This window comes from Pinus tabuliformis, chromosome J (assembly GCF_031772625.1).
Source record: "Pinus tabuliformis cultivar Carrire ecotype Pingquan chromosome J, CPIR1, whole genome shotgun sequence".
Lineage (NCBI taxonomy): Eukaryota > Viridiplantae > Streptophyta > Pinopsida > Pinales > Pinaceae > Pinus > Pinus tabuliformis.
The window spans coordinates 952,972,374-952,998,411 of record NC_142295.1 but is presented as its reverse complement, the minus strand read 5'-3'; positions in this window follow the sequence as shown (position 1 = coordinate 952,998,411).

Sequence of the window (26,038 nt, the reverse complement as noted above, 5' to 3'; positions counted from 1 at the left end):
TCTAGTAGGGTCATTTTAACCTTCAAGCCCACATTGGAAAATTTTGAGTGAAAAGCTTCAGGAGCCATTTTGAAGCCTTAAATGACTATGTTTTGTGGTCCCAACCTTACTTTGGACCTATATTCCATATTATAGTAAAGTATTAACTTTCCAATAATAGAATAATTACCTCACTTGAAGCTTGTATGAAAATGTTATGCCTCCCAGAAATTGACCTATCGAAGTTGACCATAATAAGTCAAGGGAATGCCACATTAGCCCCCATTACTCATGAAAAATGGGCTAGCCATGTGGGTAATATGAATAATAATTTATAAGGGTAAATATTTATCTCATATTGAGGGTTGAATGGGTCAAACTTAACCCATAGTTTGCTCTTGGGTTATGCTATAACTAGGCCACTAGCAAGAAAAGGGGTTCTAGTCTATTCATGTGCATCTTGTTCTGTAGATATGTGTGTGTGAGAGAGAGAGAGAGAGAGAGAGATGGATTATTTTCTTTAGCATACCATGGTACATAAGTCTCACTTCTTTGTTCTTCTATCTATTTCCATTCATAGAAGGAAAGAGAAGAGTAACCTCACCTTCTAGATGGGATTTCTCTTGAAAGGGTTTTCTAGGTTATATGTTATGTTAATGTGGGTTTTTTAGAAATTTTTCTATTTTTCTCTGTCAAGGATTATAGTGCTAGATGCTTATGAATAATTAATAGAGAATACACTATTATATAAGAGGTATAGGATTATAAGACAAGGGTAGCATGAATTTTGGCATATTGGGATGAAATGACAACTTTCGATTATGTTCTTTAGCATACCATGGTACATAAGTGATGAGGCTCATAAATTATATCGGTCTTAATGCCACTCTCCAACTTATTAAAATAAACTTTTCTCACATTTCTTTACATATTAAATGTAGGAATTGGAGCAGTTTTTGGCTAATTTAAGTGCAAGAACTCGAAGTGGACAAGCAAGAGGGATTTTAGGAGATTTGGTCTCACTCCTTAACTCCTAAATCATTTGAAGATTCCATCACCAAATCTCATCAACTCAGAGTTTTAAGCAGCCAGGCCAACCGATTTCATTAGTAGCCAAGCCAGTGACAATGAAGATAAGTCATTATCAAGTTTGGGAGCCAAGTATCCCTAATTTTTAGGAAGATGTTGGTAGCTTCAGTTTGTATAAATAAGAAGGCCAAGGGCCTCATTAGGATTCAACTTTTTATTTTATACAAGAGGGAATTTCGAGCTAAGATATTGTGATTGTTATTCTAATGTTATTTTTGACATTTTGATGATAATGAAAAAGTTGTCCTTGATCCAACACTGAGTTGACTCAAAGGGTTGAAGCTCTTGGGTTAGGGCCCAACCCTAGCAACAAAGGTTCCTCTTTTTGTAAATGTATTCTTAGATTAGAATCATAGTTAGCTACTGAAGTTATTTCTTCTTTGTTAATTTAAAAGTATTTGAATTATTATTTAGTTATTATTCCATTAACTAAAGAAGTAGATCAGTGGCATGGTAGTGAAAGAAAATAATTTAGAAAATCTTGTGGAAATGGCCCCTTCCTCATCTCCCTCATGGGATCATGGTTTGAGGGCCCCACTCTCATAGACCCAAAAACATATTTATCTTTTGATCATTTCATAGGTTAGGATTTCTTATTGAGTAGATCACTATTCATAATTTATTAGAAGCACCTGCAACTGTCATTTTGGTTTCCTTTATTGGTGTAGTTTAGCAGTCTTTCATTTCATAGATTTAGTCATTAGCCATCAATAAAACAGTTTTCTCAAATTCAACTCATATTTTCCATATTTACATAAAGTTGTGCATGAATGAAGAAAAGAATATGTGTTGTTGCAGGAGTTGTTGATCTATAGGGAGGAACTCATTCCACCATCCTCATCTAAGTCTTCTCCACCTACTACCAAAGCCTACCAACCACTAATTCAGATTTCTATTTTGTAGCCACCGTGGACAACCACCTTGAGCAAATCCAACCATCCTAAAGAGTTGGGTTGATCCTTGGGTAGTGTGCACCTCCCCCATACCTCATTCCATACATCTTCCCAACACTTCATTTCACCTTCCCTACCTTCCTATAGCCTTCAACAAGTTTCCTCTAGTAAACCAGGACATCCTGTAGTAACTAGGACATCTTGTAGTAACTAAAGGAAACCCTGTAGCAACCTGCTTTGGACTGTTGTGGGCAGAAATGATGATTTGAGCCTAGGGTAGGCTCTCAACCTGACTTCCATACCCTTCAATGCCATTTTTGACCTACTTTTCCATGCCTTCCTCCCCTGCAAAAGATCAACTTGTTTAGCTTAGAATTTACATTTCTAAATGGAAAATCAAAAGACTCTTTTCTACAATATTTAGCTAGTGCATGCATACATCAGTCATAGAAGTGTTAGGATAATTTCCATGCCTACTTAGTCCAGATAGCTAGATGATAGTATGCAAGGTTAATTAGGTCTCTTCTGCAAGTAATGTGTGTTAATTCTTAGCTAGGTCATTTCATGTCATTTCATAGCACTTCCCATTCAACACTTTCATTTTCCTAAAATAGGCAAGCATTTACTTTCTGCATTAAAGATAGCTTTACATTCACTATCAATAGTCAGCCTCCTTCTAGTCAATAGAAGACTAGTTTGAAAAACCCTAGTGGTCTATCGCCCCAGTTGAAAAGTGACAAGAGTAGATTGTTGCATCTACTGTGCATATAGCACTGTCACCTCCAAGTTTGTATGAACCCTGGGTTGATAAAGTAAAGTTGGTCACCCTAGGAGTTGCAACATCCTTGTTGCAATACTGGGGCTCATCACTTTTTGGTGCCATTGCCAGGGAGGTGTCTAGGTAGGTGTAATTTCTGCTTTCTTTCTATTTTGCAAGTAGTTCCATTCAAAAAATAGTTGCAATTTCTTCTTTCTTTTTGTTTTGAATTCAATACATAGTTGCAATTTACGATTTCTTTCCATTCTGCAAGTAGTTTTGAAAAAACCATAAAAGAAAAAAAAAAAAATCTTTCATGCCTTGTAGGAGTAGAGACAACTTAAGAATTTTTTTTCCAAATACCCCCATAGCATCAAACAACCAATCTTCCCTCTTCTCCAATGGCTGTCAGCTATAGGACCCATCAGGCGAACAACCAGAGATCTTTGAGGAGACTATTGGGGAAGAAGGAGAAGAAACCATTCCACAAACATATACCATGGCTAAAAATAGAAATGGGATTAAAAATAGAAATGGAGTTGAAAATAGAACTGGGGATGCTTTTCCCATTATAGAAACTAATGGAGATGCTAGGATGAAAAACATAAGCCCCTCTTGCCTTCCTCACTTCCACAGCTTAACCTCAGGGGACACTGATACCCTTTTGTTTTTGTTTGCTGTCATCTGCAAATATTATGACTATACCTCTGAGGATCAAAAGTTTAAGTTGTTCTCATCCACCCTTAAGGATGAAGCCTTGCACTGGTCCATGGGTTTACCTAGGGACACCATCACTACCTAGGCTCAAATGCAACAAGCCTTCAACAACAAGTATAGGGATTATTGTAGGTCCAAGGACAAAAAAGAGGAAATCTTTAGAATAAACTTGGGACATGATGAATCCTTGGAAGATTATGAGGAAAGGTTCTAACTCAGCTACAAAAGGTCCAGGTGCACCCTCGATCCTGAATCACTCAAGTTAGTTCTTCTCAGATGGACTAGGGAAGATATCCTATAAACCCTAAACATGATGTCGAGAGGGGACATCTACCAATTATCTTATAATGATATTAAGACAATTTTAAAAAATCATTCTAGGGAAGCCAGAAAGAAGGGTAGGGCTAGTCAAGCTTTGGTCATCAAAAGTGAAATTGGGAACACGTTGGAAGACTTTGAGAGTGAGATGATGCATACCCTTGCCTTGAAAATGGACACCATGCAGATCAAGAGGAAGCAGAAGGAAGTATAAAGATCCTTAGTTATATTTTGTCCTAGATGCACTAGGAGGCACCCTAGAAATGAATGTCCAATGAATATTACATAGGTGTACTCGATCTATGAGGAAAACCACTCCACAGAGAAGTGCCCATCTCTGCCTGGATTAAAAGATGTGTATCAAGGATTTGAAGGTGTGACTGAACAACTCTACTATATCAACCAAAGCAGGCCTCAAGGACCTTGACCATACCAGTATTTCATCCAAGGGGCATCCTATTCATATTACAAACCCAATCAGAATGCATCCATTCCCCCTTGGTGTCCTCCTGCACATCCTTCATGGCCCGCACCTTCTCCCTAGTCTTATGCACCTCAATACCATTCCCAACCTACCAATCAATAATTTTTAGCCATATGCTTCCCCACAACCTCAGTGGAATACCCCATCAAAGGGGTGGAGGCCCCCATACAACCAATCTCTAGTCTTACTTCCTTTGCCTCCATCTCAGCCACAACTCCCTCACCATGCTCCACCTAAGCAACCTCAAATGCCTACTTAGCCAAATATGAACCCGAATAACAAGAAGGCACAACAAGTCTATAGTGGAGAGACATCCTACCCTGCCTATGTTATGGAAATTTAAGAAATCAACCTCAGGTCTGGAAGAGTGCTTCTAGATAACCAATCTCCAACTCCATGTGAGGAGCTTGAAGATGAAAAGGAAGAGAGTGTTCATCAAGCCAATCCACCTCCTTTTCCTGAGAGACTAATCCATCCTAGCTAGCACACCCCAGAAGACATTAAACTTCTGGGTGAATTGAAAAACGTGTGTGTTAAAATCCCACTCCTCCAAGCTATCCAGGATATCCCCATTTACAACAATTTAATCAAGGAGAAATGCTTTAAACATCCTGGGAGGAGAAAGAAAGACACCCCTACCATTATTGTCATTGGACATCTGTCTGACTTAATGTAGGGGAGAGTGATTTGCTTGAAGTATCTAGACCATGGAATTCCTATGGTAGATGTGCAAATTAATGGCATCATTGTCCCCCATACCTTGATTTATCTTGGGGCTGCCATAAATGTGATGACTAAGGATACCATGCTTAAACTGAATCTCCAAGAATAATTAAGGAAGACCACAATAGTCTTGCAGCTTGCAAAAATATCCACATTAGCTCCTGAAGGAGTTGTTGAGGATGTGATGGTCTCCATTGATTCCTAGGAATACCCTACTGACTTCTTAGTTCTCCAACCTAAGACCGAATTCAATGGTTATCCTCTCATCCTTGGAAGGCCATGTTTAGCCATTGCTGATGCTTACATAAGTTGCGGGGCTAGGAATATGACCATTAAAAATGGGCATTTGTCCAAACAATTGGTCTTGTACCCTCCTGATCAACCATCTCCAGAGCATGACTTACCCTTATGGCTGGAAGAGGAGGAGGAGGATGAAGCATACCATGCCACATCTTACCCAATATTTACCCTAGATGCTATTATAGAAGGGCGGAACCTGATGAAGGTGACCTGATTGATCAAATCTTCTAGAATCATCCCCCCAACACCATGTCTCTTGACGAGTTAATAAAGAAATCAGAAGACAACCCTTGGAAGTATTTGTGCCTAGATGACTCAAGTCCTAATCATGTCAAGGTGACATAATTTGGTCCAGCTAAAACATTGAAAGTCAACCCCTCTCTCTGCACATCAAGAAAAGGAGTTATGTGACATGCTAAGAGAGCATCTGGATGCCTTTTCTTGGAGTTATAAGGAAATTAAGGGAGCACACCCTTCGGTGTGTACTCACCACATTTACATCAAGGAAGGTTGCTAGCCAGTGCGCCAACCTCAAAGAAGAATGAACCCACCCCTCAAAGACATAGTTAAAGAAGAACTATAGAAGTTGTTGGATGCATGCTTCATTTACTCCATCTCAGATAGTGAGTGGGTCTCTCCTCTAGTTCTGGTCCCAAAGAAGAATGGAAAATTGAGGATCTGTGTTGACTACAAAGAGTTAAACAAAGCCACTAAAAAATACCATTTCCCTCTACCTTTCATTGATCACATCTTGGATGGTCTTGCAGGGAGAAGTTCTTCACTTTCTTGGATGGATTCAGTGGTTACAATCAGATCTAGATTAGCCCAAAGGACCAAGATAAAACCACCTTCACTTTTCTTTGGGTTACCTTTTCTTATAGGGTCCTTCCCTTTGGATTATGTAATGCCACTGCCACATTTTAGAGGGTAGTTCTAAGCATATTTACAGAGATAGTCCATGACTCTGTAGAAATATATATGGATGATTTCACTCCCTATGGGTGTGATTTCCTAAAGGCTCTTTCTAACTTGGGGAAAGTTTTAAATACATGCATTGAAATGAACCTATCCCTTAGTCCTAAGAAGTGTGAGTTCTTGATGAATGCGAGGACTATTCTAGGTCACTCAATATCCTAGGAAGGACTACAAGTGGACCCAAATAAAATTGCTATCATAAAGAGGGTCCCTAGTCCTCAGAAGTAGAGGGATGTCATAAGTTTTTTGGGCTTAGCTGGATACTATAAGAGATTCATAAAGGATTTTAGCAAAGTAGCCTCATCACTTTTGGACTACTGGCCAAGGACTCTGACTTTTGCTGGTGAGAGAGCTACCAAGGGGCCCTAGAAACCTTAAAGGACAAGTTGACTACTGCACCCATACTCCGAGGCCCAAATTGGGCTCCCTCTTTCCACATCGATGCTAATGCCTCTGACAAAGCTATAGGAGAAGTACTAGGCAAAATAGATGACAAGTTTCTTTATGCCATTTACTTCTTTAGCAAAAATTTGTCCAAGGTTGAATTGAACTATACTATAACCGAAAAAGAGGTCTTAGATGTTGTCCATTCCTTGAACAAATTTAGATACTACATCACTGGTTACCAGACCTTTTTACACATTGATCATGTTGATATTAAATATTTGATGAGCAGTCCTAATGTGAATGCCAAGATTATTAGATGGTTGCTTTTATTACAACATTTTGATCTAACTATCATTGATAAGCATGGTAGAGAAAATGTAGTTGCATATTTTTTGTCTAGACTTGCCTTGCTTGTAGGTGAGGAAGGAATGGTTGATGATCAACTTCCAGATGAGCATTTATTTTCAATTTCCGTTCTATCTCCATGGTTTGCTGACATAGCCAACTACCTAGTGGTTGCACAGTTCCTTCCAAATCTGTCCTCTAAGGAAAAAAATAGAATTGTAAGAAGGAGTGCCCATTCACTTTGATTCGAGGAAATCTCTTCAAGCTAGGCTTTGATAAAATTTTGTGGAGGGAGGAGGAATTATTTGACATCCTCCTGGCCTGTCATAATGGGCCTTGTGGACGTCATTTTGTAGCCAAGAGGACAACCTTCAATGTACTGCAAGCTAGCTACTACAGACCCACTCTCGACCAAGATGCAAAAAGATACACCAGTTGATGTGATCTATACCAAAGAATGGGGAAACCTACTCCCAAGGATAAAATTCATTTTCAACCTCAAGTGAATATTGACCCATTTGAAAAGTGGGGCATGGATTTCATTAGTCCCATTGATCCATCATCAAGGTAGAAAAAGTAGATAATTGTATGCACTAATTCTTTGACAAAGTGGGCTAAGACCAAGGCTGTTAAGGTAGAAATAGAAGGGAAAGTGGCTGAGTTCTTAAGGGGGAATATATTCTACAAGTTTGGGTGCCATAGAGAACTAGTCATTGATTAGGGAGATCAATTCACATCACACCTGATTAAGAATTTGTTGAGGCAACATAAGATCAAACATAGGAAGTCAAATTATTATCATCCTCGGGCCAATGGACAAGTAGAGGTTACTAATAGAGCATTGGAAGGCATCCTCACTAAGGTTTTGAGAAGCAACATGAAAGTTTAAGCTAAAAGACTAGTGGAGGCCACTGGGGCCTATAATACAACTTGGAAGACAACCACTGGCTTCACCCCTTATGACTTGGTCTATGGAAAGAAGGATTTGCTCTCCATTGAGTTTGAGTACAAAACTTTGAGAATGGAAGCACATTTGGATTTGGATGTTACAAAGGCACAACAAGAGAGGTTGCTCTAGCTCAATGGTTTGGATGAATTCAGGATGCAGGCCCTCCTACACACTAAAGTTTTTCAAGTACAGAGAAAGGTTTGGCATGACAAAAACATAAAGGACAAGGTTTTTCAAGAAGGTGATTGGGCTCTTCTATATGAATCTAGGTTCAAGGACTTCAAAGGAAAATTAATGACCAGGTGGTTGGTCCCATATCTGATAGAAAACTGTCATGAGAATGGGGCTTTGTAAATTGGGACCATTGATGAAGAAGGTATCCCCTTGCTTGTCAATGGATACAGATTGAAAGCCTATAAAAGACTTCTATCAAGGGAGGAGTTCATCAGTACCATCAGTAAGGAAGTGAATGTGCTTAAAAGTGTCTTAGCTTCTAGCTCACCAAATTCTTGAAGATTGTTTTCATTTTTGAAAAAAAAAAAGAAAAAAGAAAAAATAATAAGGGACCTAGTTGAAAACCTCTATGAGGCACCTGAGGCCAACTTTTGGATTGAAAACCTCCTTGAGGGAGCCCAAGATTGAAAAAAAGGAAAATAAAAAGATCCATGGGTGAAAACCTCCCTTTAGTCACCTAGGGTATGCATACAAGTTGAAACCTCATTTGAGGTGACCTGTGTGTCTTTCAAAAAAAGAGAGAGAAAAAGAGAAAAACAAAAACAAAGTGCCATAACAGGGACCTCAAACCTGCCCACTAATAAACTTTTGTGATTTTCGTAGGTTTCTAAAGACAACAAAGGACTCAAATTTTAAGGGAAAACAAGCTAAGAATCACACCAACTCTTCCACCATTCACTTCACATATTCCATGCCCACCATGTCTCCATCATCCATCCTCACTTTCATGCCTCAAAAACCAATTTTTATGCATCTTTATAGATTCTACAAGGTTTCTTGTAGTTACTACAGGATGTATTGAAACACTACAGGAAAGGAGTCCTGATTGGAAAACGATGATGCAATATTATTCTAGGCTGAAAAAGAGGACCCTACACCTCACCATCTCTCACCTAACACTAGCTCATGACCATACCCACCTCTATGTCCACAAAAAAAAAAAAAAAACTCAGAAAAATGAAAAAATACAAACAAAAAGAGACCAAGGGACATGCCGTCATTGGACTCACTAAAATATCACTCCATATACTTCATTACCATCTTTCCACTCCTACATCAGCACCCATCCCTCCTCCAAGTGAAAAAATAAAAAAAAATGATGAAGAAAGGCAACTACAGGATTTCATGTAGTAACTACAAGAAACCTTTTAAAAGCCAATGTTATAACAATAATAGTTTCTCCATGCAATCTCCTTCAACATCCATGCAAATCAAGAGCTCCATCATCCCTGTAGAAATTATTACTCCTATCTAGGGCTCAATAGCAACAACAGAGACCAATCACCTGCACACAACACCAAAGGAGACAACTACATCACCAGGGAGAAATCAACAGAAAAATGACCAAGGAAAAGTACTTACCTGAACAAAATGAAGCACAACAAAGTCACCTCCAGCATGCAACAACTAAGAGAAGGAAGGAAAAAGTATGGAATCTCATCCAAACTCTTCCCTAAGTACGATATGATAAAAATGTATGAATATGAAAAATTCAATTTTATAAGCTGGAGGTGGCTAGTTAACTTGGCCACCCTCCACTTGAGAACAAAAAGTGAACTCTCAGTCAACATTCCAAGTTGCAATGTCACATACAGGAGAATCAATTGAAAATGTGGTTGAGTTAAGTTGTGTGAGGGTGTGTGACGATTACGAGGGGAGGCTACATGATGACCAACGACGAGCTAGGGGTCCCAAAGAGGAAATCTCGTACACTGCCAACCAATACAACGCTCCAAGAAATCGACCACAAATAGAAAACATTCCAAAATTTCATGCACCATTTTTTCATTTCAAGATCAGAGAAGACTGAGAGCACCTTGGAGAGCCATCGAGGAAGAAACCTATTTTAGCTACCCTACAAGAACAAAACTATAGGATCAACTATAGGAAATGCAAAGAACTACAAGAATCCTTGGAAATTTACAGATAACTCTGCAAACGGGGTGCCTAGGGTGTATTTGTTCAGCAATTCTCCTCATCCAAAGCATCATATTGAAATTTAGGTGGCCCATATCTCCTGTGTTTTGAATTGATAGCTAGGAAAAGGAAGGAGAAAACAATCTAAATTTTCTAAGTTTTTACATTAGGCTTGGGGTTTAGCCAAATTTTTGAGAGGTTAAAAAAATTTGTGTGCGGATAGAAGTAGTCATCCTCTATAAAATATAAACTATCAATCACTCTAAAAAACACTAAGGCTAGCCTACGAAACTCCCTATGGTCAACTAACCAGAGAGGAAAACTGACAGGATGATTCAACAGAAGGGAACCCACAGAGACATCCAGGATACACGTACATCCCCCCGTGGTAGAAATATTTAAAAGGCATAACTAGTTAGGATTCTTTGAGCTGCTCAGAGGTTATGATGATGATTTAGGTCAATAATTTTCCATGGAACTCAACCCCAAGGCTAGAACTAGTTCTATTAATGTGGTAAGCGGACTATCAATTACAATTACTCCTAAGGTAATTAGCAGAATCACTACACTGCCTCAAGGGATGCAATGGAGAAAGGAGGATCATGATGTAAGAAATTTTGATAAGATAAACTTTTTCTTAAAAGATGAAGAGCCAATTGAGGATGAAAATGGATCAGAAGGGAGAGCCTTCCCTATCCTTGGAATGAGGTGAGCTATCACATTCTCAAATATATTTCTTCTGAAGGGAGACTCAGCATAATCTATGGATACCAATTTAGACTCATCCATGAGTTGAGATTCGTAGAGGAGATACACATTAACAAAAGACTTAGTATACCCTACTTCTTGCCATAATCAATAATAGACATGAGCCTAAAGTTCCAAGAGGGGAAACATTAGCAATTGGCGCACCATGGACTCGTTAAGCTAATTCTAGAGGATGCCTTGGGCCAACTAAGAATCCCTATTCAATGGTCCACATTTAGAGACATGGAAAAAGAGGTTGTGATTGAAATACAAACCCTTGAATATGATAGGGACCCAACGTCTAGTGGTGAAGGGGAAGTAGAAGAAGATAAAGAAGAATCTGAAGAGGAAGAGGAAGAACCAAAGGAAGAAGAGGAGGTAGAAACAAAAAACAGAGGAGGAAGAAGGAAAAGAAGGAGAAGAAGAGAAAAGTGAAGAGGAAGAGTAGAAGGAAGAAGCAAGCCTTGAGGAACATACCAAGGAAGGGGAGGAATCTCCAAGGTTGTCCCTTGAACCCACTGAGAAGGAGGCAGTTACTGCCTTGGCTTCCCTAAGCACACCTGTCAAGTCAAAATAGAAAAGCAAAGGCAGAATCTCCTCTATTCCAAAACAAGGAGGAGCACTAGGATCAAACAAGGGAAACCACAAACACCGACAAGGACTCCAATAATAATTGAGGAGTAACCAAAAGAGCAAGAAAATCTAGTTTCCTTGGAAATAAAAGATGAAGAGGGCACATCCAAACAAGATACCCCAAATTCTCCCATCATCTATGTTAGGAAGCTTGTCACAAGGTTAGCATCAGCAAAGAAAGAAAAGGCACCCGTGACCCAATTACAGAGAGGAAAAGCCCTTCTATAGGATCCTTATATAGTCCTAGACGAAACTCTATCAGTCCTATAGGAAACACAAAAAACATTACAGGAAGGACAAGAGGGACAGAGGGAACACAAGGAAGCATCAACACAAGTGCAAGAGGGTGCAGCTTCTCCAAAGACATCTAAGGGGGAGTTCCAAGGGCTGTAAGAGCCTAGCCCATATGCCAATATGAGGTATTCTTACAAATTCATTGAGGGAGGTAGAGTAATACTACATAAATTTTCCATCCCTCTCTTCTTTGAGCTTGAGAAGGAGAGAGGAAGGAGGCATCACTAGATGCAAATTTCCAAATAAAATAAGGTCGATGATGTGGGCCATATGGAAGAGAAACTCTTAGAGATGGGTAGGGAGTTGAGTAAGATGAGAGATAGGGCACAAATTATGAGATCTCAACTAGAGGTAGAGAACACATGGCTAAGGAGGAAGTTGCAGGAAATAGAGAGTCAATTAGCCACCATGGAAAGCCTCTCCATGGAGGCACTTCAGTGCAATATGCCATCAAGATCATATGCATTATACCTCAAAGTTGAATGGCTACAATTTCAAATCAAGACACTAGCATGACAGGGGACTATGCCTTTCCAAGACTATACAAAATTCATTGAACTATGTGACAAGAGCAACTTGGAAGATAAGGCCAAGGTATCTGAAATTTACCTACACAAATTGGGCTTAACAGATTTGAATATGTGGGACCCCAATGCAAAGTTAGGGGATTTACAACAAATGCCCCTTGCATCATGGATAAGTCATGAGGGGGCCAGGGCTAAGGAGGTGAAGAGAATATTGGAAAGGAGGAAGGTGTTGGGTGTGGAGCTTGATTATCTTCTTTATTGAGAGGTATCACTACATTGGACCCCAGTTCATAATGTGGCTGAAACACCACTTGTAATATTTGCGCTCCAAGGGGATCTAGGGGGGTGGAGATCTAATGGTAGAAGTTATGTTTAATTTAGGGTTTTTTTCCATAGAAGGCAACCCCTCACTATATATGAGGGAATTGTATTATGTCTATGTAGATATGTATTTTGAGTGAGAAAGTGAGAGGAGATTGTGTGAGAGCGAAGAGGGAATTACAACAGATCTGCAGTAGGTTGTATCTGTTCAGTTTGTTGGATAATATAAAAGGAAGGGCTGGTTGTTTCTCCATGGATGTAGCCCAAATTGGGTGAACCACGTATATCTATGTCTCTCTTGTTTTATGTGTTTTCTATGTTTATATTTATATAATACATTTTATGTGTTCCATTTCTCTGTAATATATAATTCTCTAACAACTGGTATCAGAGCCTAAGGTCTATTTGGCTGATAAACTCGCAGGAGAGAAGGGTTCCTAGTTCGAGTGGGAGCAATGGTGAAATATGGTAGGTTTAGGGTTGAAAAATTTAATGACCAAAACTACTAGCTATGGAAGATGCAGATGGAAGATTATCTATACTAGAAAGATCTATACCAACCATTGAGCGGAAATACAAAGAAGCTGATGAGTATGACTGACACAAAATGGGATATTCTTGACAGAAAGGCACTTGGAACAATACGGTTGTGCCTAGTGGTGTCGTCAGACTTTAATATTTCAAAGGAAATGATAACAGAGGGTTTAATGCTGGCATTGGCTAAACTATATAAAAAACCTCAGCCTCAAATAAGGTATTTCTTATGAAGCGTTTATTTAATATGAAGATGTCAGAAGGTGGATCTGTTGTTGATCATTTAAATGAACTTAATACAGTTACCAGTCAGTTAAGTTCTATAGGGGTAACTTTTGATGATGAAGTTAGGGCCCTGCTATTTCTATGCTCATTGCCAGAAAATTGGAATGGTTTAGTTATGGCCATTAGTAACTCTGTCTCTGGATCTAGTACTTTAAAGTTTGATGACGTTGTCAGTGAAATCCTTAGCGAGGAAATGCGATGGAAAAGCTCCAATGAGACATCAGGTAATGCTTTGACTGTAGAGACTAGGGGAATAAAAATGGAAAGAGGAAAGAGCCCAAGATATTGCAGTAAGTCAAGGAAAGGCAGATCCAAGTCCAGATCGGAGATAGTGTGGTGGAAATGTAGGAAGAAAGGATGTCTGAAGAAAGACTACAAGTCTCGAAAGGGAAAAGAAGGAGATGTGCAGTAAGAAAACAATTATGAAGCGAATGCGACAGGTGATGTGTTGCAAGATGCTTTGATTATTTCATTAGAAAATCTTATTGATGTCTGGGTGGTAGATTTAGTGGCCTCATTCCATGCCACACCTGATAGGAAACATTTTCATGATTATGTTCAAGGAGATTTTGGACAGGTTCGATTGGGTGATGATAAACCCTATAAAATCATTGGAATGGGTACAATTTTCATAAAATAGAAGAATGAAAATCAATGGCTATTGAAGGAGGGAAGGCATGTTCCAGATCTAAAGAAAAATATTATTTCAATAGGGTAGTTGGGAGGTGAAGGCTATGTGACCACTTTTTTAGATAAAACCTGGAAGGTAACCAAAGGAGCCCTGGTAATAGCAAAAGGAGAAAAGGTTGGTACATTGTATTTATGCAATGGTATTTATATTTCTATTAATGCTTTAACCTCTATAGGAGAAGATACATCATTGTGGCATCATAGGATTGGGTGCATGAGTGAGAAGGGGATGCAGATTCTTCACTCAAGAAATTTGTTGCCAGGTTTGAAGCATGTTGATTTAAAATTCTATGAGAATTGTGTTTATGGAAAACATAAGGGAGTCAGATTCCTCGGAGTCGGGAAAGAAAGGAAGAACGAAAAATTAGAGCTTGTGCATACAGATGTATGGGGACCTGATCAGATATCATATCTCAGTGGATATCGTTATTATGTTACTTTTGTTGATGATGCAACTAGAAAAACCTTTATTTACTGTATTCAAAATAAATCTGATGTATCTGATACTTTCAATAAATGGAAGGCTTTGGTTGAAAATGAGATAGGAAAAAGGTTGAAGTGTCTCAGATCAGACATTGGAGGTGAATATTGTAGCAAAGAGTTTGATAGGTACTGTTCAGAGAATGGAATTCATAGAGAGAAGACAGTTCTAGGTACACCACAAGAAAATGGTGTGTCAGGAAGGATGAACAGGACAATCATGGAGCGTGCAAGTTGCATGAGATTGCATGCAGGATTTCCTTTACAATTTTGGGCAGATGTTGTAGATATTGCTATTTATCTAATAAAGAGAGGGCCTTCAAGTTCCTTGGATGGTGGTATTCCAGAGTAGGAATGGACAAGTAAAAAGGTAAACTACTCATTTTTAAAGACTTTTGGTTGTGAAGCCTTTGTCCACATTAATAAAGAAAATAGAACAAAGCTTGAGGCAAAATCGAAGAAATGTACCTTTATTGGATATGGTGTTAATGATTTTGGTTATCGCTTTTATGATTATGGAAAACAAAAAATCATTAGGAGCAGAGATGTCCTATTCAATGAAATTTTTTTTTTATAATGATCAGATGCATGAAAAGAAACAAAGAAAAGAAAACAAAAAATACACAGTGCTTGATGAGATCACAGAAAAAGTGAAGGTTCTTGAAAATCATAATGATCAATAACCAAAACAACAATAGCAACCACAATAGAAACAAGCACCTCAAACACTTGTAAGTGGTGTTAGAATATTTACTAGGATAAGTAGACCCCTTGTATGATACTCTCCTTCATTATATTATGTATTTTTGACTGATTCTGGTGAACCTGAATGTTATGAAGAAGCAGTGCAAGTAGAAACTAGGAAGAAGTGGGAGCAAGCCATGAGAGAAGAGATGGACTCATTAGCACATAACCAGACTTGGGACTTAGTCAGGTTGCCTACGAGTAAAACAACATTGCAGAATAAATGGGTTTACAGGTTGAAGGAAGAAGATGGAGGTACAAAAAGGTATAAATCTAGAATTGTGCTGAACGGGTTTGCACATAAAAAGGGTATAGACTTTGATGAGATATTTTCTCTTGTTGTTAAAATGACTTCAATCAGAACTATTTTAAGTCTAGTAGGAGCTGAAGATTTGCATCTTGAGTAGTCAGATGAAAAGACAACCTTTCTCCATGGGGATTTGGAGGAAGAGGTATATATGTAGCAGCCACAAGGATATGAGGTAAAAGGGAAGGAGAAGCTAGTGTGCAAGTTGAAGAAGAGCTTGTATGGCTTAAAACAGGCTCCAAGGCAGTGGTATCTAAAATTTGAGAGGTTTATGTCTAAAAAAGGTTATACTAGATGTCACTTTGATCATTGTGTTTATCTCAAAAGGAAAAATGATGGTAGCTATATTATATTTTTATTGTATGTAAATGACATGCTTGTTGTAGGTTCTAACATGCAAGAAATAAATGTGCTCAAAAGAAAATTGGCAAACTCATTTGCAATGAAGGATTTGGGTGTTGCAAAACAAATCTTTGGTATGAGAATAACTAGAGATAGGAAGAATAAAAAATTAACATTCTCTCAGAGTGAGTACATAGGAAAGGTGTTGAAAAGATTTAATATGCAAAATGCAAAAATAGTTAGTATACCTTTGGCTAGCCATTTCAAACTAAGTAAGGAGGTGTGTCCTAAGACTCAGGAAGAAATGGTTTATATGTCTAAAGTTTCATATGCATCAGCAGTTGGAAGCTTAATGTATGCAATGGTCTGCACAAGGCCTGATATTGCACATGCAGTGGGAGTTGTAAGTAGGTACATGAACAATCCAGGAAAAGAACATTGGATGGCAATGAAGTGGATTCTCAGGTATTTGAGAGGTACAAAAAATCAAGCATTATGCTTTGGTGGTTCAAACATTGATCTACAGGGATATGTTGATGCAGATATGGTGGGTGATAGAGATAATAGGAGGAGAACCACAGGGTATGTGTTTACTGTAGGTGGAACAACTATCAGTTGGGTCTCAAAACTGCAAAGTGTTGTTGCACTCTCAACAACGGAATTAGAGTATGTTGCTGCTACAATGGCTAGTAAAGAAATGATTTGGTTACAAAGGTTTCTGGATGAATTGGGTAAGAAGCAGGAGTTGGGTAGGTAATACAGTGATAGCCAGAGTGCCATACATCTTGCAAAGAACTCTGCATTTCATTCCAAGACAAAAAATATAGAACTCAAGTATCATTTCATACGGTCAGTGTTGGAAGATGGAAAGTTGAAGCTGGAAAAGATACACATTAGCCAAAATCCTGCAGAAATGTTAACAAAAGTTGTAAGCAGGGAGAAACTAAGATTTTTCTCAATTTCAATTGGTCTTCAAGTATGATCATGAAGATTAGAAACAACCAAGTCCAAAGTGGATTCATTGTCCAATAAATGAAGCAACGATGGAGTTTCTATAATCAGTCTCCAAGTGGGAGATTGTTGGGTGTGGAGCCTAATTATCTTCTTTATTCATAGGTATCACCACATTGGACCCCAGTTCGTAATGTGGCGGCAACACTACCCGTAATATTTGCTCCGCAAGGGGGGTTTCGGACCCCCCCCCCCCCCCCTTCGTGGGGGATTAGGGGCAGTGCCCCCAAAGCTAAAAATAGATGTAAAATTGCCTTGTAAAATGTTATAGTTTCATAGTCAATTTGGGTCGTTCATTAGGCAGAGATTTAACGGTATAATTTATGTTTAATTTAGGGTTTTTCCCTAGAAGGAAACCCATCACTATATATGAGGGAATTGTATTCCGTCTATGTAGATATGTATTCTAAGCGAGAAAGAGAGAGGATATTGTATGATACTGAAGAGGGAATTACAACGGACCTGTTGTAGGTTATATCTCTTGAGTTTGTTGGATAATATAAAAGGAAGGACTGACTGTTTCTCCGTGGGCATAGCCCAAATTGGGTGAACCATGTATATTTGTGTCTCTCTTGTTTTATGTGTTTTCTATGTTTATATTTCTGTAATATATTTTATGTGTTCCATTTCTCTGTAATATATAATTTCCTAACAGAATGGGAGCCCCTTTACATCATAGTAGAACAAATTAATTCAATGGATGTCATTAGCACCCACAACATCATCTCCAATGATGCCCATCTTGCACCAAGATATCTAGCTACACAAGAACAGGCCATCACCCACTTTGAAGACACATTGAGGTTGATGGGAAATAAAAACTAGCAAGCATGCCAGAGGATATGGAGAAACCTACCACAAAGTCTAAGGATCAGAGAGTACCATTCCCCTGAGAGATTAATAATGCATTGGAAAGTATCCCACTATATAAGAATGCCATGTAGCAACTAAAAATCTATTGGATTGGGTTGAAACTCAGTCCACCCTTACTATTGGGTCTGACAGAAGGTAGGAAGGAAGAGGAGGAAAGAAAGCAGTGGGAAGAAATAGACAAAAATGTAGGGTTCTATCCTCAAGAGGAAACTCCATCAACAGAGGCCTGGGATGTCAGAGATGCCATAATAGATATGAAAGATATGGACATAGACTAAGTTTCTCAGAGGATGAGAAACAACTTCAGTATGGGGATGATGATGAGGCTCATCAATAGGTAAATTATACGGGTCTTAATGCCACTCTCCAACTTATTAAAATCAACATTTCTCACATTTATTTACATATTTAATATATTTTGCTTAGTGAGAAGGGTAAAGGTGAGATGTTATGTCATGTAGCCTAATATGTATTAAATGCAGGAATTGGAGCAATTTTGGGCTAATTTAAGTGCAGGAACTCGAAGTGAACAAGCAAGAGGAATTTTAGGATATTTGGTATCCCTCCATAACTCCTCAATCATTCAAATATTTCTCCACTAGATCTCATCAACTCGGTGTTACAAATATCCAAGCCAACTGAGTTCATTAGTAGCCAAGCTAGTGACAGTGAAGACAATTCATTCTTGAGTTTTGGAGCCAAGTATCCCTAATTTTTAGGAAGATGTTGGTAGCTTCAGTTTGTATAAATAAAAAGGCGAAGGGCCTCATTAGGATTCAATTTTTTATTGTAGCCAAGAGGAAATTTTGAGCTAAGATATTGTGACTGTTATTCTTATGTTATTTTTGACATTTTCATGATAATGAAAAGGTTTTCCTTGATCCAACACTGAGTTGACTCAGAGGGTTGAAGCTCTTGGGTTAGGGCCCAACCCTAGCAATAGAGGTTCTTATTTTTGTATATGTATTCTTAGATTAGAATCTGTTGTAGCAACTACAACCACCCTCCAAAATTTGGCCTGCATCTAATTTCAAAGCCTCCCTTGGGAGTTTCGCTTGATGACTGCACACCCTCAAGTTCACTCCATGAGCCCTTGGGAGTCTTTGCATCTACCTTGCTTGTTCATTTCACCCAAGTTTCTGCATGTTGGTATCTAAGTCATGCTTGCGACCATGTTCTGGTTATGCTCAAAGTCTTCGCTTCATGTGTACTTGTTGTGTTTGCTCTAAAAGCATCTGTCGCACTCACACATGGAGTCACAATCACTATCGCACAACCGTCATCATGGTCGATCAATGATCAGTCATGAGTGTCATGCTTGTCGCTTGCACCGCCGGTCAGTCATGTTGAACATGTGTGTCTGGATGTTTTGAGTCGCTTCGTCATCGAGTCATATGAGTGTGTGTTTGCATGATCACCTATGCATCTTTCGATCATTCACACACTTAGTCATTTTTTTTAAGTTCTAACAACTGGACTCCCCTCTAATAGCCGAACCATCACCTCGTCATTGAATCAATCGATTTTCACTCAGAACAGTGCATAAGCACCAAGAAATTCTTTCCAAGTTGCGCTGATCGCAAGAAATCCAATCAACTTTCATGCTGACCACCTGGACTGTCGGACCCGACAACGACCTCAGGACTGACTCCCCTCAAAAATTGCGCAGAGGCTACTGACCTTTCCCTCTCTGCTGACTACGGAAATTCTGTAGATAGGTCAGACAGACACCAAGTGCCTGTCCCTGTCTCCCTAGAAAATTATGTATTTTTCCTAGTTAGTCCTCCCAACAATTGACCGACTGCTCATCTAGGAAAGTGTGTAGTTTTCACAAGTAATCCTTTTGCTAGATAGCAGTCCACTCAACTTAGAAATTACGGAGAGATGATCAGCAAGCTAGCTTGTCAACCTTAGTGCAGTTTTCCTCACTAACAGCTACAAGCAGCAGACTTCTAGTTCCTTCTAGGAATTGTGCAATTTTTGCTGCTAAGCACAAAGCAGCTGACTACTAGTTCCCCTTGGGAATTGCAAAATTTCTGCTACCAGTGACCTAGCAGCCAACTTCTAGTTCCCTTTGGGAATTGTGTAGTTTTGACTACCAGGCTCCCAGCCAGTTCCTCCCAAAAACTGTGCAATTTTTGCCTGCTGATCCTCCTTGTAGCCCAGCTTGTTCCTCCATAAAATTGTACAAATTTTTCCTTCCACCCCCTGCTGCCAACTCATTCCGGAAACTACCAGATTCTGCCTACCTTTCCTTCCTGCAGCTCAGACTATCCCTCTCAAAATTTGTGCAAATTTTCCTTCCAGCCAAGCTGGAACTCGTAGACGATCATTATCGACTTGGATTGACCATCTTCATCTCTTAGTGACCATTTTCATCAGCAGTGCCTGGAGCCATCATCCTGCTTCATAACCTTGTTTCCTCTCCCAGTCACCTGCATCTGAAATGATCATGTGTCATGGTAGACTAGGAGGTTTTTGATATCATCTCATCATCAGTGTCTACAGGCACAGGTACACTAAAAAACATGGCATGAAAACGAAAGGGATGAATGAAAGGAGCACATGCAGGAGGATAGGTTCAGCAGTGAATGAATGAACGATGCATGCGAAGAAACGTGCTTGTGAACGGATAATCATGCAAATATGTGTTCGTAGACAGATGGACGAGCAAACACGCAATATGTGCTCACAAATGGAAGAACGGACAAACATGCACCTTTCACGAACAAAAGAGCCTGTCAAGCCCTCCAACATGAAAGCGAGGAACAACATGCCAAAGCATCATCAAGTGAACCAAAGACTATCAATGAAACCATGCAATTTTCCATGCGGAGGTGAAACTGTGCTACACCATGAAGTCATCCATCACCTAGCAGCACTATAGATCGACATGCACTCTAGAAGCAACACGAATGTAACAGAACTGTCATGTCGATTCATGTAGCTCAAATAATGCATCACAAATGTTTTGAGATAAGAAAATGCATGACTAGCGTAGCTCCTTGGATTAACTCAAATATTTGCTGCAAGTATACATTGAAGCTTTGAATCCAGCCTCCAAGTGACCCTAGGGAAGGGGGAAGAGCCCCCCAAGCTTGATCCAATAGCATAGATGGAAAATGACTGCTTTTCTCCTCCACTACTACCCAACTAGGCTTGAAGCCATAACTCTTCTTTCATAACCTTTTACATTACCAGTTTGGCATTAAACAAGACAATCCTTTGCAATAACATGGGGATTTAATCACAACTAATTATCATCAATATAATTTTGGTACGACCGTTTCCCTATTGAAAGAATGGAGATCTAACATGAATTTTACAAATTTGGGCATTTTATAGAATTGTGGAAAAAATGGTATTTTTAACAAATTGCCTCTGAAGAACACTTCATATCTTCTTAACCATTATGAATCTGGGAAAGTTGTTTGGAGGAATTCTAGTTTGTTATGTTTAAAACAATAAAATTTCTCATAATTTTCTGGTTCAACTCTATTGCCTCAGAAATTGTGCCTGAAGATGACTGTTTGGATACTTGTGAAATCTGAGATCCTCAAATTCTGGAAAAATAGTATAATTTTATAAAATTGCCTCAAAGACCCTTATGTAACTTTTCGACCATTACGAATTTTAGAAATATATTTGAGGCTTATTCAATTTTCTATATGGGGACCAAAACCCATGTGCTATAATATCTCCATTCGCCTTCATCTACACGGAAAACGAGGCGGATGTTGGCAGTCTAGAACTGCTGCGAATTCGGGGCTGAAGCATTAATGATTACCTAAATATAAATCCGTATGACTTGGGTGTATCTTAGCATATGTGGAAGTGTTCAAACACCATTTTGAATAAAAACCTCTTTCATACTTGCCTAGAAATGTTTCAATGTATGAAAGACCCAAATTTGTGCAGGCAGGTTGGTGTAGGCACAACTAGTGCAAGAATGTTAGTGTAGAGTGTTGGTGTAGGAGTGCTGTAAAAACTGAATTGGTACAAGAATTCGATGCATGGTGCAGGAAACGTTGTCACATAGGTAAGAAGGTAATTGACCATGTTTAAACTTGCAAACACAAAAACCATCATTAATAATGGCTTAAATGTCAAATCTTGTTAAAACAAGGGAGATGTGTTACACAATAAATATTACTTTATCGCTTCTAAGAATACACAAAATGTCAACAATAACGATACAATATAAGAAAAAGTGTGAGGGATTTCCAAATAAAAATGGATATAAAACAAGATAAAATATACGCCTAACATCCCCCCATGCTGATCATCTTGCATGTCCCCATGCAAGCAAACAAATTGTTGTATTGTCGCGCACTTGCAAAAAAGATATATTTTAATATCCATGCAAAATTTCTTGCTATATATGATTGTCCTGAAAATGCAGATATGTGTTGGTTTATTGCTGGATTACTCACTCATTAATATTTATTCCAAAATAATATGATACCAAGGAAAAAAATGCAAACTGCAAGTATAGTGTCATGATGAAATAGACAACCATCAAAATTTCCATAAAGCTTCTCAAGAGTAGCCTTATATCGAAGTTTTTCACCTCAATAGCCTCATTGCAAATATAAGTGACATGATTTGAAAGTCACAACGTTAAATATGGATGGAAATAGGGAAAAATAAACATAACAAAACAATACCTTTCCATGATGACCATATTACGGTTACCCAAGCATATAGTTGATGCTCCTCTTGTTCAAGCAAAGTGAATCACATGCATTAAGGGTCCGACATCCATAAAAACCAAATCATTTCTGAAATATAGAACTCAAAAGCACATTACTGAAAGGATCTTAAAGCCATTCTCAGAGAGATATGATAATGAGTTCAGGGGAAGACGAAGAAAACCAAATAAATCATAGTGTAAAATTAACTTTAATACCACAAGCATGGCCCTGCTGCTAGCAGGCATATATAGCTTCGGTGTGGATGCTTTTTAACCCAATGAAATGCCTGTATCCCACCTATTAGATATAGATTCAGAGTCATTTAAAAGAATTTAATTTGATTTTGGAATTAACTAAAGGCCACTGTCCTGGCTTGGTAACCAGTGAATGACAGTGCCATTCATAAGAGATAACAAGAATGAACAAGCCAGCTCATGATGAGACCTCTTGTCTTCCAGATTTTCAACTGAAATCCATTACCCTGGCTTGGTGACCAGTGGTGGTAATGTCATTCTTGTTAAGACCCATGATCATAGTAGGTCGGCTTGTAATGAGACCTCCTATCCCTCAATTAATCCGTTTATGTTAAAAAAAATCTGATTATGATCAACCTTAAATAGGTTACTTAATAGGTGGGGAGGCAAATTAGCTCCTTAAGAGCACAGGATGGCGTGAAAAGTTTTTAATTACTAATATTTACTAGTTGGTCCTTCTACCCTAAAGACTAATTTTAAAGAAGACATCTCAGATAATGACTGAAAGATTCCTCAAGTTGATCATGCTAGGGTTCTTATGAGTGCTCATTATGGTTTTATAGGAGTGGTCCACCATAGGAGGCTTTTCATCCATACCTTCGAAGAGAAACTTGAAAATATTTCTTGGATGGAAGTATGTTAAGCTTATGAATGGAAAGTATGACAATAACAATCCCCCTAAATGACCCAATGAATAATATTAGCCAATAATCAAAGTCACTTTATAAAATATGAGGCATTGAGAGTGAATTTCTTCTGACAAGTCTTACCACAAGAGTGCATTATGACAGAAATTTCAATAGTTGTGCCTTAGGAATTGCAATTTCAAGAGTGCTGCTATAACAATTTTATTCCAAATGACATTTTTATTTATTGTTTCTATATTACCCTACCCTAATTTAAAGAGAGGAAGATTTCCTTCAAGTGTAGGAATACTTCCAATGTAGCCATGTGCATAACAAAATACTAAATATACTCACACTCAGGTTTAAAATGTAAACTTTAACGCATATCAAAGTATGAGAAACCAACTTACTTACTTGATATGGTACCAAGAGTTTTTGAATGATGAGGGAATGGGGTGTACTAACAATTGTTTGGAACCAGGATTCAATAGGACACACATATTCATGGTTCTCCAACTTGTATAGGTCTTCCACAACTTGAAGTTTTCTCTCTTCAGATTGACAAGGATGGTTAATGGAAACTCTAGGGTTTTCTTCTTTGTGAGATTCAACAACATTTTTCAAATAAGTTCCAATTATAGGTTGTTGCTCTAATGGTTTATGGATTAATGTTTCATCTCGAGGTAAATGTTGTGTGGTAATAGGGGAAGTTCTAGATTCACTCCTCTCCCCTCTCTAAAAGATATGGCATTACATTTGATAGGGGAGCGAGTAGGAAAAATAGGTGTTTTAAATTGATGTGCAACTTGATTGTTGAGGTTAGGGTTTGGTTGCCCAAATGGTTGGGGCCATAGAGAGGGATAACGTGGTGGTACATTGGATGGGAATTGCAACAATTGTGACTCAAGTAATTGAATTTGCATGGGGAGTTTCACTAGAGAGGATGCTCCAAACCATGCTTTATCTGGCTCGAGGGAGAGGGCCATTGAGGGAATATGGTGGGGTATTGAATCAAAGGAGGATTATAAGTTTGCCATGGAACTGTGGGGTTGTAGACGTGTTGAGGAACATGTTGGGGACAATAAATATTATTCCAAGTATTAAATGATGATGATTTTTGAGTTATACCTAGTGGTCGATCTATTTCCATACTTGATTCCTTAAATACATGTTGAAACCCCGACAGTGATGGGAAATAATTTGTTGAATGATCCTCCTTACACTGCTTCCATTCTTCCTGCAAATCATCCAATTGTAAATTTAGAAAAGATTTTGTAGCTCCTATTTTTGTAGTAGATTCCAAAAATTGAGAAGAAAGTTCTCTAGAATTCTTACTGATCTTGGAGATTCCTCTTGAATAACTAATGCACAATTTACAAACATCATCATATGGTAAGTGAGAAACATCACCTGCTCCTATCAGATTTAAAGGTTCTAAAAATTCATCTTTGATTCCTTTGAGTAGGAGTGTTTTCAAGGTCTCTTTTACCAAATTCTTATGTTTTGATTTTTGGAGGTTGTATCTAAATCGCTCCACATAATCCTCCAAGCTTTCATTTTCCCCTTGTTTTATTCCAAAAATATCTTCACCGGCCTGGCAGTAGTCTTGATATTTCTCCAAGAATACATTCTTCATGTCTTCCCATGTTTGAATGCAGTTCCCACCAAGGCTCATGAACCATCGGAGAGCTGCTCCTTTAAGAGTAAGAGGAAACACTTGCAACCTTTGAGAATTAGTACAATAACCATATCCTCTAGAGAGTACTTCAAACTCAAATAAGAATGTATCTGGGTCTTCATTTTCCAAACCTTGAAATATTGGTAGTGCAGATGGGGGAATATTATGCATTTGAGCCACTCCTAGATCTTTGATAGGAAATTCAAAAGTAACAATGTTTTCCATTTCTTACCAAAATTAAAGAGGTTCTCCATGTACTACTTCAAGACTCCTTCTTTGACTATTCCTAGAAACTAATCAGTGAAGTAGGTGCATTGAATGATTGATATTAGCCTCAAAACTCTTCATTGAAAAATGCCTCGAAATACCATTTCTTTATCTTTACAAGCTATTTGGTATATATTGTTAGCACGTGGTTGAATAGATAAAGGGTGGGGGGGGGGGGGGGGGGGGGGAGGGCGCGGGGGTGGGGGGGTTCTTACGGCAACCAAGAAGTGAAAAAAAAATTAAAAACAAAGCAAGAAAGAGAGAAATTCAAAGAATAAACTCAAAGTAAATAAAATTTGCAAAAAAATCTAGGTAAAGAGAAAACCAAACTGCAGCAAGTTACCAAGGTCAATCCCCTAAGCGCCTCCCTGGCAACAGCGCTAAAATGTTGGGCATAATAAACAACCTAACATTTAATTTTCAATCCGGGAGTTCGTAAACTTAGAGGCGCAGCACTGGAAATGCTAGAGAAAGACTTTAGCAACCTACACTAGTTAATAAAATGACATCACACTGTTCTGGAAATTGGATTCACTCAAGAAAAATACTTGTCACAAACTTGAGGAAAGGAACTTCAAATCAATCTCGATCAATGAAAGATAAATATCTAAGACTGAGTTTAATGTAGTCGTAGGACAAATAAATAATTAAACTATTAAGAACA